Source organism: Bidens hawaiensis, unplaced genomic scaffold, assembly GCF_021521415.1.
Source record: "Bidens hawaiensis isolate Kalapana, Puna unplaced genomic scaffold, B.hawaiensis_p1.1 tig00032104_1, whole genome shotgun sequence".
Taxonomy (NCBI): domain Eukaryota; kingdom Viridiplantae; phylum Streptophyta; class Magnoliopsida; order Asterales; family Asteraceae; genus Bidens; species Bidens hawaiensis.
The window spans coordinates 54895-66109 of NW_027495447.1; positions in this window are offsets into that span (position 1 = coordinate 54895).

Here is an 11215-nt window from a genome sequence, read left to right on the forward strand (position 1 = left end):
TTGGTTTGGAAGTAGTTTTCCACTAGTTTTTGGAAATGAATAAAGGTTGTGAGGGAGTCCGATTTGTGTTTTAATGGGTATATCCAAATGTATTCGGTAAAGTGGTCTACAAATATAATATAATATTTAAATCCATCAATGAAGGTGACGGGTGAAGACCATACATCAGAAAATAATAGATTAATGGAGCACCTGAAGTGATGGTGGAAGAATGAAAAGGAAGTTTGTGGCTTTTATTGATGCAACATGAGTTTCAAGAATCATGACGATTGGTAATTGAAGGAACAAAAGAGAACAAATGTTGTAAAACTTTAAAATGAGGGTGACCCAGACGATGATGCCAAAGTGAGGCCTTAGATGATTGGGAAAGAAAGGCTTGAGGTTGTGCGGTCGGTCGAAGCTCATAGATTCCTCGGCTACTTGTCCCGTGGAGGAGGGGAGTGTTGGCGCGGGAATCTTTGATAACAAAGTTCAACGAAAAGAATTGGACTATTACATTATTGTCAATGCATAAGCTAGATATTGAAACTATGTTGCGAGATATGAAAGGAACACAAAGAACATTATGTAAGATGAAAGAGACATTACAGAATTTAAGAGTAATAGAGCCAACATGAGTGATAGTAAGGGACGAACCATCGCCAATAACAAGCTCATCGGAACCATCATACGAGGAGTAGAGAGACATGGCATTAAGGTCGTTTGTGATGTGATGAGAAGCGCCACTATCAAAGAGCCAAGGGCGGTTCCCATTTTGTTTGACATCTGTAGCGGTCATTATATGTGCTTGGGGTGGGTTATTTTGAGGGTCTTTTGGTAGTAGTGGCAAATTAATATTTGGATACATGTTTTTGAAAGCATAACATGAAGACAATGAGTGGCCTGTATTAAAGCAAAATTGGCATTTGCTTTGAAAATGGCGGTTGCTGGTAGATGTTTGTGAGGTGGAGGTTTTGTGTGGGATGGGTAAGAATCCCATGCTTTGAGAAGAGTTTTGAAAGGGGTTGGTTCCAATATGGACCGAGCTTCCAGTATACATGGTGGCTGGAAAAAAAAATTAACAATAGATGTGTTTAGCAGCAGAGAAAGAGGTGTTGATCGGAATTTTGGCTTGATACCATATAAATAATTCAACCAATACATGTTTATTGATATGGGTAAAAGATTTTTAAATACATAATTGAGAGCTAGAAGTTAGGATCTGTTACAACCAAATTAGGAAATTGACAACTATACAAAATCATCTATATCAAGTCAAATATATTTAAAATACTAACAACATACAAACTGACTACAACCGAACAAGATAATAAATCAAAACTTACCACCCCTAGAACAAAATTACACTAGTATAAGACTTTTAGAAGCTGTTTGGTAGCCTCTTAATAGTCATTAAGAAAATACCTCTTAATGGTTTATAACCTCTTAATCCCGATCCCGAATATTTCGGTACCGGTATTTAAGGTAAAATTTAGGAAATACCGGTCCCGAAAACTCAAAACCTTGGTACCGGTACCAATCGGTACCATACCGATTTTTACTCATCCCTAGTGTGAATTAGACGTGCACAAATTGGGTTTTTTTAAAACCTGGAACCGGGTAGGAACCGGTTTTTTAAGAACCGGGTACAAAATGGAACCGATTCCTGTCAGGAACTGGGTAGGAACCGGACCCGACCTGGTAGGCAAATATCAGGAACCAGTGGAACCGGGTAGGGTAGGAGCCGGGTCCGGTTTATACCTGAAAACCGGTTCCAGCGGGTTTTCCTTGTTTAAATGATTTTTGACCATTGGAAACCGGTTCCAACGGCTATATTACCGTTTTTAGACCGTTGGAACCGGTTTTGAATGTTTATACCCACCCCCAATTACTATATATAGACATACTAGGTTTAGAACTTGTTAACCAACTCCCCTAACTTGTTAAACACTTCAATTTCTTGTTAAACAACCTGTTAAACCACTTACCATTACCAATGGCAACCAACGACGAAGTTGTTATGGTTATCGACACCCTGAGATGCCTCGAGGTTTGGGTTCATTATGACCTGTGTGTCATGACCGACACACAGGAGATGGCGCGATGCAAATACTGCGGAAAGTTTTTAAAGGCGGCATCGAATTTCACCCTTCGAAAGCATACCAATAAGTATTGCAAGGAAAAAAAGCATAATTCTTGCAAAACTTGATGGTCAAGCCCCTGTCGCCGGTAGCAAAGCTTGATGGTCGTAGATGGCGGGACGAAAACAACGAACAATGTTTGCTATTTTTAGTTTTATGTTTAATAATGTTTGTAATTAATCGTTTTGCAATAATGTTCGTTGTGTAATGTTCTATAATTATTATATGTTTAAAAGTTAGTTTAAGTGTTTAAGACAAGTTTTTTATTTAACACAAACAAATAACACTTTAAAAAACTTGTTACATTAATTAATTGATTCGTGTTACATAATACATAAATGATTAGAACAAATACAAAAAATACAAATTAAAATTAGTCGAGTTCTACGACTTCGTCTTCTTCACCCGAAGATTCTTTTTCCATCTCTTGAATTGGACGTTCAAGTGGTATTTCGTCTTCAAAGTTTGCCTTGTCTTGTATACGATCCACTGCGTCCAAATGATCCTTTAGGCAAATGCACATCTCTAAGGACTCGGGAGTGAGTTTGGTTCTTCACATCGATAATATCCTTCCACTAAGTGAAAAAACCGATTCCGAAGCAACCGTTGAAGCTTGGACGCTTAGCAAGTCACGAGACACGGTGGAAAGAATAGGAAATTCGTTTTGCTTTCCTTTCCACCATGCCAAAATGTCAAGGTTGCGAACGTCCTCGACCGTTGCACCTTCTACATAGTTTGCTCCACTATATCGGCCAAGTTCACTAGTTGGTGTGTTACCCCTTTGTCGCTTAGCCGCCGACTCACGAACCGCATTCATTATGTTTATAAGCTTGTCCTTGCATGGCTTACTTGATGTTGCTTGCCTCGCAAAAGTCGACTTTGAGCTTGGACCATATATTTTGAAGTAATGGTCATAGATTTCTTGAAGGGATTTGTTGAAAGAATCCTTTGCTTTCGTCGACGCCATCGGATCGATCTCGTGCGCACCCATGTTGTCATATATAACGCCTCAACTCCGGAAACATTTATGCAGGGGTTTAAAGCGGCGGCACAAGTAAACACGGGTGGTATTCCTTCAAAATATTTTAGGAACTTCTTCTTCATTGGGTCAACAATGTGCTCGAAAAGGTAATTTTTGTTTTCAAAGTCTTTGAAATTCAAGGAGATGTTGTATAATTCTTGCAAAACCCAACAACTAGTAGGATAGTAACCCCCGACAATTTAGTTGTTGCGGTTTTAAAAACATCAAGATACTCCAAGAAGTAACCGATATTATCCCAAGCACCGTTTGGAAACATATCGGCTTCGCAACGATCCACAAGCGTTCTATGAAATGTTTGTATAGTTTGTTTTTGGGAAAAAGCATAGGCGAGCATATTACAAGTCGAGTTCCAACCGGTTGGAACGTCCCAGTTTGGCCCCAAATATTTTCTATCCACCGACTTGCAATAGTTTTTGTATTCAAGATGTCTTCTTTTTCCACTTTTGAAAATATCTTGTAACATCAACCTAAATAATCTCAAACCGCCCTCCATGGTTCCGTTGTCAAGACCATCTTGAACAACCAAATTGATAATATGGGCAACACATCGAGTATGAAAAAACTTTCCGTAGCAAAGTGGTGTATATTTTATATATAACTTGTCTACCGCTTTTGTATTGTTAGATGAGTTATCAAACGACATTGAAATTTTTTTTTCCTCAAGTTAAAAGTGGTTATTACCTCATCCAAAATTTCAAACAGTTTTTCGACGGTATGTGGAAACGGAAAGTTTTCAAACGCGATGGTGCGTTTCATCATTTGCCAAGATACCGGATCGATCCAATGCGCGGTCACACAAAGGTACGATTCCGGTAACCCATGGGGTGCCGACCAAACATCGCTAGTTAAGTTGACACCCGTTTGTAAAGTGTCAAAAAAATCAATCAAATCTTTTTTGGCACATTCCCACAACTTTAGACAATGACGTCGAAGAGTGGTACGACTTACATGGGTGTAGCGCGGTTGAAGAGTCTCTCTAATCAAGGCCGTCAATTGAGGGTTGTCGAAATGGTTAAACGGCAAACCTTGTTGAATCACGAACTTCGCCATCCTACCGTGAACCGCTTTCACGTTGTAACGAAATTGCCCCATCTTTACCCAATTCGGCTTGGACCGTGGCGGGAACTTCTTTCAACGCCTTGCAAAATTTCTTCTCGATGTGCTTCTTTAAAGTAGAGTTTGAATCATGCTTTAAATAAGTGCCACACAATTTGCAACGAGCCTTAATGTCTCCATTAAGCAACTCAACCAAATCCTAATTCCACCATACTTCTTCGTTGCGGTTATGAGGGAGGATCTTTGCAACTCCGACGTTATCTTCGGCACGAACCGGGTCAATAAAAACGGAGTCGGTAGCCGCCGCCTTTCTTTTGCCCTTGTTTTGGCTTGCCATCACAACTAGTTATCGAGTGGTGGTGGAATGGAAGTGAAAAAAATTGGAGTGTAAAGTGTAAACCGATAAGTTTTCTTGATGTTTTTGAGTTAGAGTGGTAAAACAAGTGATAATCCAACCCTTTATATAGTTGTCTAGCTCAAAAACCGGTTCCAACGGTAATATAGCCGTTGGAACCGGTTCCAACGGCTATGTTACCGATGGAACCGGTTACAACGACTTTTTTTAGGAAAAAACCCGGCGGAACCGGTTATTTCGGGTAGGAACCGAAATCGGGTTGGAACCGGTTCCGGGTAGGAACCGATTTTTTGTCAAATACAAGGGTCCGGGTAGGGTTATCCGGGTATTATAATACCCTAACCGGTATGGGGTATACCGGGTACGAACCGGAACCGGTTCCGGGTCGGTTCTACCGGTTTGGGTCCGGAACCGGTTTTTTTGTGCACGTCTAGTGTGAATGGCTAATAGGTAACTATTAAGATGTTAATATAAGCCACATCGTTGGCCTTCAAGATGGGCCTAAAAAAAATTAAATGAAGATGCATGATTAACCCAACAGTGAGCCTTCAAAAACCAACAAAACTTAATTTAAAGCTAAACCACTCACCAGTCACCACCTTTAACAAGCCACCACCCTTGACCACTATAGGGCCTTCCGCCAACACAATACCAAAATCGGTATTGGGCTAAAAACATACCAGCTAGAGAAGTCCAAAAGGGGGATAATTGAGTTACCAAGCAAACATGATATGATAGTCGAAAAATATTAAGTTTACCAAGCAAATACCCCTCTTAGTTACCAAACCGCTCATTATGCAAGAAAACCGAATGCGAATGATAAAAGACAGATCGTTGCAACACAAACAATTCGTTTAAATTAATCAACAAGTTTTGTTCCAATCATCAAAAAACAATCCAAATAACTATAGTAAATAGAGTTCAGGAAATCAGATTTAAGCATAAACGAACCGTCCACCTAGAGGTGGTTACAGAGAGATTTAGCCGATCATAATTATAAAGAAATTAATATTGTCAGACTCTTCATTGAAATTATATAACTATAAGTTCTCACACTTGTTCTAATAGAAATAAACTAGAGAAAAAAAAACTTTACTTTCTTATGTTGCCGTTCGAATGCAAAACAAACCCTTGTGCGAACTGCCGTGTACCAACCTCCAAAAATAGTCGTCCGTGCAATCGCCTTTAACTGTCGTCAACCTCCAGAGGTCCTCCCCAATTTACATGACCCGATTACGCCCATCATGAGCCCACCAAGCCTTTTGCTTGCAATTAGGGCTGTTCATGAGCTGAACCGAGCGAAGGCTTCCTCGTTGCTCGGCTCGTTTACAACCGAACCGAACCGAACGATTGAAATTCGAACTGAGCGAAAAACGAAATGAGCCAAAATCGAATCGAGCATTTTTCGATCAAACATCGAGCGATTTTGAGCATTTTTATTTCTTTTTCACTTTAAAATTTTCAATAAGAAACAAGTTTGAAGGCTGTAAATAATATATTTTATAAACAAATTAGTAGTTTTTAGACAAGCTTATAATAGGTTGTAAATTTTTAGGAGAAAGAAGTTTGAAGTGAGATATAATGAACATGCAAACAAACTTTTAGTATTCTGAAAGGGTAATTAGACTATAAAATTGACGAAATAGAATAAATTTAAAAGTGTTTAAAAAATTGTATACTTATATTTTTTTGTTTGTTGTCTCTATATATTTGTATATTTGTTTATATATAATTAGATATAATTAAATTAAAAATATTCAAATCGAACTGAACCGAACCGAATCGAGCAAACCTTTGCTCGTTGCTTGGCTCATTTACAAACCGAATCGAGCAGAGCGGCTCGTTTACAATCGAGCAAAAGAACGAGCGAGTATTTTTCGAGCAGTTTCCGAACGAACGACGAGCGAGTTTGAGCGGCGAGCGCTTTGACGGCCCTACTTGCAATGGACCTTTTGTATTGGCTGCATAATTAAAAAAATGAATTAAAATTAATATGTCCATCTGATCATTCAATTTAACACTATAAATATTACTTGATAGGCCATATACATATACATATAGTATTTTGGGGGATGGTTCAAAAGAGAAGTCAAGTTACTGTGAGAATAATGAGAAGTTAATAGTAGCCCTTGATTAAGATGAATCAATGGTCTATATCTGTCGTCACATTTTTGTAATTAAGGTGTTAGTGTTTTAATGTAGTTTTTAATTAAAAGGGTAGAAAAGTATTTTTGTATAGGTAGGAGTTGTTGAAACTCCCGCTGACTTTACGAATTCCTCAATAGCAACTTAAATTAATCATTTGTTTCCCAAAATATTAGACACCAGTGAAGCAAAATTATCAATTTATTTGAAGAATCCTCCGTTAGTGCTGGAATTGGTAATTCGCGATCTATAAAAGGGGATCTTTTGTTGATAAATAAAAACTAGGGTTAATTCAGTTCGTCGGATTTGAAGGCGAAAGTGATTAGATGATTTTCCTGAGTACGGCCGGCCAAGGATTCTACACTACAGAAGGTTAGTTTTTTTATTGAAATTTGTGGTGAGGTTGAAATTATTACGAATTGATGCAGGATTTGTATGCAGTGGCCTTATTGATGACATCGTCTTTGGTTAATATTAGGGTTTATGTTTTGTATCGTAGCGAAGGGTGTTTTGTATGCCGGATGTAGTGATATTTTTTTGCTATGTGGTTTAGGAATGTAGGTGTAGTTTGTTCGTTTAATGTACTTTTGTTTCCAGTCATTGTAATTTAAGAAGAATCTTCTAAACAGGAAGCATTGTGTAGTGTCAAATGATTCATGAATATATATGTGTCTACATTGAGGTAGTTGTATTTGAAGTGAATGTAGGAAAGTCAGTATTTGATGTAGGAATGTCGGTGTAGGTTGGTCATTCAATTTATTTCTATCTTTAGATTGGCCAGTTAATAGTTGATGTAGGTACGTAGGTGTAGGTTGGTCATTCTCATTTTCCGAAATTCTTCTGAACTAATGTATTTATATTTGTCTGCTGTTGTATTTGAGTTGTTAGAATCTAATTGTTTTCTAACTCCACATTGATGTAGTTGTTGTTGATGTATATGTAGGTAATTCAAACATGAAGGGTAAACTTACATTGAAAAAAGGTATAGCTTGTATTAGTTTTGTTGTGTTGACATTTGACATCTAAATCACCTAAACGATCTGTAATTTTTTTTTTGTGCAGCAAGAAGTAGTGAAGGATCGCATTGAAAACCTCTTTCTCAAAGTTTACCAATGTTGCTGACGATCCTTTTGATGTCAATGCGGAGTCAAGAGATATTTCTCAAATTGAAGGTTCTATGATGTTTGTGATTAGTAGCAGACAATTGTTGCTGTTGGCAAATGACAATGATTATAAAGTTATGTTTGTGTAGGTATCTGTCATACATCATAGTGAATTCAACTTTTCTTAACTGAAATTTGGTTTAATTGTGTGGTTGATATTTTGTTTGTTTGCATGAGTTACTTTCTATAGGGTGTTTTCCTGTATGCATTATTTAGTATGATGTGTAGGTAAGATTCATGTTTTAGCATGTGTCCTTTACGAGTGTTGTAAGTCATATAATATATTTTCTGAAGCTGGGAATTATTAAAATGCCCTGTTGTGTGTTTAACAGCCTTCAATTTATAGGTAGGATGTGTAGGATGAGTATGTGGATATTGTAATATCTATGTGCTATAGCTGAATAATGTTAAAATGTTAGTATTTGTTGTCGTATGCGTATGAAGGTTAATGATACACTATGTGTGGGTCTGTGTTAGTTAATGTAGGTTACACAAGTATGGTAGTACTTGTGTTGCGTCGAAAAGTTGTATACTAACTGCTAAATAGTGGTGCGTAGGAAATTATTAACGATGTTTGTGTTGATTGATAACTTTTTGATAACCTGGTGATTGAGTGAACTATATCTTAAGTTTAGGTAATAAGGTGTAGACTAAATGTAGTGGGTAATGTATGTTGCCTATGGCTTTATTGTGGCAACTAGTTTTCGGATTGTACGTTAAATTTTTATAAACTGATGCAAGCGTTGATGGTGATAAAGCTAATGTTATTAAAAATGATTCCAGTAGCAAAGCTGGTAACAAGAGAAGAAAAGGTATTGTTTTTTGAAGTTATTTTAACAATTTTTTTTATTTTTATTTTGTTTTTCAATTTTAGTGGGGATTTTAGCTGAGAAAGTGGCAGATGAGTAACCAAATGAAGGTAGTTAAACTTGTTAAGATTCCGTGAACAATGTATGTATGTGTTGATGGTTATATCAAGTTGTATAGTAGTTTGTGCATCTTATGTTTATGTAGGGTCGTATTTATTTGATTTTGAGTGCATGTTTATAGTATGTAGGTTAGTAGTAAACAAATGTTTATGATGCATGTTATAATAGTACGACTAACTTCTTGTACATGTTATTAAATGTTTTTTGGTTATGCGTATGGAATTATTAAACCATGGTTGTAGTTGACGGATTAGTAATAAATTGTAGGTTAAAATTAGCAGAGTATGCAATAATGTAGGATTAATAAGGCATTTTAACGAGTTGACTACAAATACGATAACGATTGACATATTGCTGCAGGTGTTGAAGGTGACAACTCTAAAGTTAATACAAATGACTCAAGTTGCAAGCGTGGTAAAAAAAGAAGTAGAGGTAATGTTGGTGATAACAGAAAAGTAGTTGGGAGAGGAAAACACTTTGTTCAAGAAGATGATGATTTTGTACAAAGGTGAACTGATGTAGCGAAGGTAGAAAAGATTAACAAAAACAAGTCTACTGCAAAAAATGAAGACACTGGAATGCCTAGTCTAAGGGCGCGATCGTCACCGCGCTTCTTGTGGAGTGGGATGCAAATTTTGTCAAGAAAACAGAAAAATGCGGTTATCGAGTGGGGTTTTGGAAAACTGTTGCTTCTAAATGTTGCTGGTATCCCATCGTTGTTAGCATACTATGTTGTTGACCAGTTTGATAGTGCAACGATGAGCATAAGAGTTGAACATGGTAGCATCAACATAACCAAGGAGCAGATATATAAGATGACAGGTTTACCAGTTGGAGGGGTTAGAATAGAGAGAGTTGAAGACCGAAAAGGTGACAAATCTATTAGCAAGATGTGGAGATCTGTTCATCAGGGTGTGAAGGAAGTGAGTGCAAAAATCATAGCTAATAGACTAGAAACGTATGACGACGTGGATTAGATGTTCAAGTTGGACTTTGTGATGTTGTTCATCACAACTATGATTGAATGTCAAAAAATGGAAAATGTATGATGTCCTACCTACCGTTCTTCAAGGAGAATATAGAATTAAAGAAATTGGATTGGTGCGAGCTAGTGCACAGGAGTTTGAAGGAATGTAAGGTTAAATGGAACAGGGAAGATCCGGATGATTACTTCCTAGGACCACTTACTATTCTAACGGTTAGTTGAATGTGAACAGTAGAATATAATTTACTTTTAATTTGTTATAAAGGTTATTTAATCATGTTTGATGTTTCCTTTGTTGTAGTTATTTTATGTAGACGCAACTAGTTTTGGTATAAGCAGTGTGAGGACAAAGATGGCTATAGAAGAATGGAATTTTGAGAAGCTGAAAGACAGACATGAAAAAGAACTTAACTCTGGTGGCTTTGAAAAAGGGAAGATTACAGGCATATTTGGTGAAGGGCGGGCGAAGAGTAGCGAGAATGTTAACATGGGTGATGTTATGGGTGTTGCCGGTGATGCGAATGTAAGGCTGATGTGAACTATCGCGACGAATCTGTTAATTTTTTTTATGTTACATGGTAAACCTATTTATGTATTAAATTGATATTCATACGCGTAGGAAAAAGTAGGCAATGAAGGCGATGAAGGGGCTGCGAAGAGTGGTGGGAAGGCTATCGAGGTTGCTGATGTAGGTGTTGCGATGGGTGATGTAAATGTAAGCTTGTTTTTCATTTGCTAATGTATTACACGGAAAATATGTGGACGTAACAAAAGGTTTTATTGCATCCGGTGTAGGGACAATTAAGGAATCAATTAGTTGATGAAGGGAATAATACGGGAAGTGAGAATGTTATCGTCGATGGAGGTGTTGGTGTTGCGGGTGGTAATGTGAAGGTAAGTTTGTCGTTTGCGCAGACTATGTAATTTTATTTTAGTCATACCTTAATGTATTGATGAAATAAGTATGTAATGGAAGGTTACGGGTTTTTTTAATTCTATGTAGGAACAAGTGACATGCGTGGAGTACTTGCTAAAGGTGATTTCCGAAGGGAAAAGAGAGTTCGAGGAGATTCTCGGTGATGTGTTGAATAACAAGTCAGAAAGTGATGATGTAATTCAATTGTGCGAAAGGTACAAATCTTTCGTCGGGAAACTATTGAGTGCCCCTCAAGAAGAGTTGTCACAAATTTGGCACGACAAGGAGTGGTTGGAACAGGTATTTAAAAATGTGACGTGGTACAGATGAAAAGAAGTGACCAACCCGTATCCCCAGAAATAGTAGTAGGTCTGGGACTAACCCAAGAAGTGGGAGCTTCTTGCGTAAAACAGGGGGCTGATGTTTTTGGGGGTGAAGTTGATGTTGGAGGTAAGATGGTGTGTAGGACACCAGATGCTGTTGGGGTAGGTGTAGGATATGACA